The sequence below is a fragment of the Salmo salar genome, chromosome ssa20 (assembly GCF_905237065.1).
Source record: "Salmo salar chromosome ssa20, Ssal_v3.1, whole genome shotgun sequence".
NCBI classification, from domain to species: domain Eukaryota; kingdom Metazoa; phylum Chordata; class Actinopteri; order Salmoniformes; family Salmonidae; genus Salmo; species Salmo salar.
This window is the reverse complement of record NC_059461.1, coordinates 3,790,972-3,795,082: the sequence shown is the minus strand read 5'-3', so window position 1 is coordinate 3,795,082 and position 4,111 is coordinate 3,790,972.

Below are 4,111 nucleotides of genomic sequence, written 5' to 3'. Positions count from 1 at the left end.
TTAGATACAAACAAGACTTAGCGACATACTGGTGATGAAGTGCTTCGAACACAGATAAATGTATCAAGCAACTGGAGCCCACAGCTTTCCATCATCGCGGCGTAATAGCCTGAAACCATGAGGTTCTTCTAACCTGGTTCCTGGGCGTTGATGAAACTTAATTTGCTGTTCTTTTTCTCCTACTATTGTTCAGAGAAAACGGTACCCAACAGCTTTTCGGCATCTTAAAAACAGGGTTACCTCGTTGGCAGATAATTGTGATGTACAGTGCATTCTGAAAGTATTCAGACCCTTTCCCTTTTTCCACATTTTGTTACGTTACAGCCTTATTCTAAAATGTGTTAAATAAAACATGTTCCTCATCAATCTACATACAATACCCCATAATGACAAAGTGTAAACAAGATTTTATAAATCACATTCAGATAAGTCTTCAGTCCGATTGCTATGAGACTCGAAATTGAGCTCAGGTGCATCCTTTTTCCATTCATCATGCTTGAGATGTTTCTACAACTTGGAGTACACCTGTGGTAAATTCAATTGAATGGACATGATTTGGAAAGGCACACACCTGTCTCTATAAGGTCCCACAGTTGACAGTGCATGTCAAAGCAAAAACCAAGCCATGAGGTCGAAGGAATTGTCCGTTGAGCTCCGAGACAGGATTGTGTCGAGGCACAGATCTAGGGGAGGGTAACAAAAAATGTCACCCGTCCAAACGGAGCAATCGGGGGAGAAGGGCTTTGGTCAGGGAGGTGACCAAGAACCCAAAGGTCCCTCTGACAGAGCTCCAGAGTTCCTCTATGGAGATGGGAGAAACTTCCAGAAGGATAACCATCTCTGCAGCACTCCACCTGCCACCATCACTTCGGTGAAGCATGGTGGTGGCGGCATCATGCTGTGAGGATGTTTTTCAGCGGCAGGGACTGGGAGACTAGTCAGGATCGAGGGGAAGATGAACGGAGCAAAGTACAGAGAGATCCTTGATGAAAACCTGTTCCAGAGCGGGGCTAGAGCGAAGTTTCAAAAAGTGAATGGATCTTGTAACGGAAAGCAAGTCGGAAAGCAAGTGCAGGTGGTGAGTTTGAAAATAAACGGAACGTCAAACAATATAACAAACACGAGTAGCATATAGACATGAAACACATAAACAATACTGACTGGGGAAAGAACCTAAGGGAGTGCCAGTTATAGAGGAGGTAATAAGTGATGTAATGGAGTCCAGGTGTGTCTGATGATGACGTGCAGGTGAGCGTAATGATTGATGCCAGGACCGGTGGTTAGTTTACCGGTGACATCGAACGCTGGAGGAGAGGAGCAGGAGTAGACATGACAGGTATGATTACTATCCAAATGCACTGTAAATTCCACAAAACAGCCTATCTGTTCATGCTAAAAAAATCTTTTGGATTTTTTCTTTTCTTTTAGGTATGTTGTAGTTTGTTGATTCAGACGACGTGGAAGTATGTTAAAAACGACCTACCAAGCATATACAAAATGTTTATAGAATGATACAACATTTTATTTTAATACTAATACAGCCATTGTTGGGTTATGAGTAAAGTAGACAATTTAACATAGAAGTAACAAGAGTACCCTACGGCTGTACCCTACTCGGGGGCGTGATCACGTTAAGCCCTGCCTCGCCGTGTGTATCTATAAGGCAAAACAGACGGGGTTGGCATAGATTGTTGACAACATGTAAACTATATTTTGTCTCCAATGTTTATTGAAAACATAAAAACATTTTCACATTGGGTACTAGTCTCTCAAATCCATTGTTACAGTTGTTGGTTAGTGTTAAAGTTGCGACAGTTCGTTTCTGGTATCAGAACAAAATAGTCAGCACATAGTAACTTCTGATTTAGCTGTATTTTAATTAATGCAAACACGTGTATGGTAAATATGCCGTTCGTATACGGTCTCTCTGTGACACCTCGCAGGGCAGACAGAAGAAGAGGGCGTCACATTCTATTGTTCTCTCTTTTATACTCTGACAGAGATAGTTCCCGCTCAATGCTGGCCTGTCAGAGAGAGGAGGAGCGTGGTTTAAACTTGCTCCTCCTATCGTCGGCGTGCAGGCTGGTCCCAGCGTCGTGATGCACTTCCTGTTGCTGGTTGTAGTTCTTCTTGTCTTCAACAGTTGATTTACCCGTATTTTATATACTTAATATTGTAGCATAGCTTCCCCGGTATATTATAAAGGTTATGCATACAAATAGCCAGTTCAACCCTAACATTAGCAAGCTAGCGAATTTGAGACATATTAACATTGACATGATATCAGTCAAAACACCTAAAAAAAAAAAAATGAAACCTTTATTTAACTAGGCAAGTCAGTTAAGAACACATTATTATTTACAATGACGGCCTACCCTGGCCAAACCCTAAACCGGACGACGCTGGGCCAATTGTGTGCCGCCTTATTGGACTCCCAATCACAGCCGGTTGACTATTGTCCAAAATAATGAAAAAACTGAGCAAAGTAGTGTACAGTGCTGAGAATGTTCTTTCTTATCTTGTAGGAGTATGGTTTGTTAATAAAGAGCAGCTGATTGGATTACCAATTTTGAAGAATCCATTTGAGATATCCAAACTGGTGGAGAGAGAACTGGGTAAAGTGAAGGCTGTGAGGATCAAGAGAGGAGGGCTTGTTTAGATTTTTTTGTACTTCTGAGGATCAGCAGGAATGTGTGTTGCGTCTTATCCGATTTGAGAAGTTTGACGTGTCGTGTGTGTCTCTTTGGAACAGGACACCCCTCAAGGGGGTAATATCTGGTGTCTCGTGGGAAGTGGATGTTACAGAGATGAAAAATATGAATGGAGTGTTTGATGCACATCGGATTAATTGTGTTGTGAATGAAGAAAAAGTGAAGGGTATATGTTCTTTCGTTTTTGATATGGAGTCTCCCTACTCAAGTGCAGTTGGGGTATATTAACTACAGAGTCAGAGCATTTATCCCAAGACCAATGCAGTGTGATCACTGTAAAGCTTTTGGACATGTTTCAAGTGTTTGCAGAAAGTTGAAGCCAAGTTGTGGAAAATATAATTTCATGTGTTAAAAGTGATGAATATGTGACATGTTGTAATTGTGGTGGGAACCATGAAGACACGTCTTTGGAATGCCCGACAAGGCTGAAAGAGAATGAGGTGGCCAAAGTCAGGGTTGTCCAGAGCATTTCATATGCAGCGGCTGTTAAAACGGTTGAGGGTTTGAATGGTGCTTCTGAAGAGTCCATGTGGTGGATAGGCCTTCACTGCAGGCTGCAGGGGTTGCCTTTCACCAGCAGGACCCAGATATGTTATAAAGGTTAAATAAAAATAAATACATAAAATATAGGTTAAAGGTTAAGAAGGTGAACTTTGTGGCCTTTATAGCTATGGTGATTAATGGCACTGCCAAGGTGGAGGAAGTTCAGGAAAATAGATATTGTGTATGCGCCTCCTGGCTGAGCGGTTCCTGGCTGGGACTGAAAGACTTCTCGGCAGAGGAGTTGCATGGAGTATTGTCAAAAGCCTTACCACCCTCTCAGACTCTTGATATGGAGATTTGAAAGAAGACATTAGTGGGAGTTTTGTTTTTGTCAATGTGCTATTTTCATTTGGGTGGATTAAGTTTGTTTTCCCTATCACATATGAATTGTATTTTTACCTTGTTTTTTTTAACCCTGTCCAGTTGGTGGGGGCAATACAGATTTTTGGTTTGTAGTCCGCCATAAATCCCACACAAGAACAGGATGAAACGAGTCACTTACGATTCCCCACATGGCAGTTTATTGTCATTGTTGGTAGCTATCTGGCCAGCCAGAATCATAACTCACAGACTTCTGCCCCATTGAAGTGTGCGCATCGTTTTTGTGAAGTTGTCAGCTAACTTATGACAACAGGCAGAACTCTGATATAAAGTAGTTTTTTTCCCAAACTGTCGCTATTCCACGTATCTCCACATATATCATTCGATTCGTAACAACCCAACCATTACGAAACTTATATTCTATCAAATAAACCTCACGTAGCAAACTAACAATACATTCTTGTTGTTGACCAAATTCGATACTCATTGACTTCCATACAAAAAAAATCCTCACTTCGTGGGTTTATTTTCGTGGA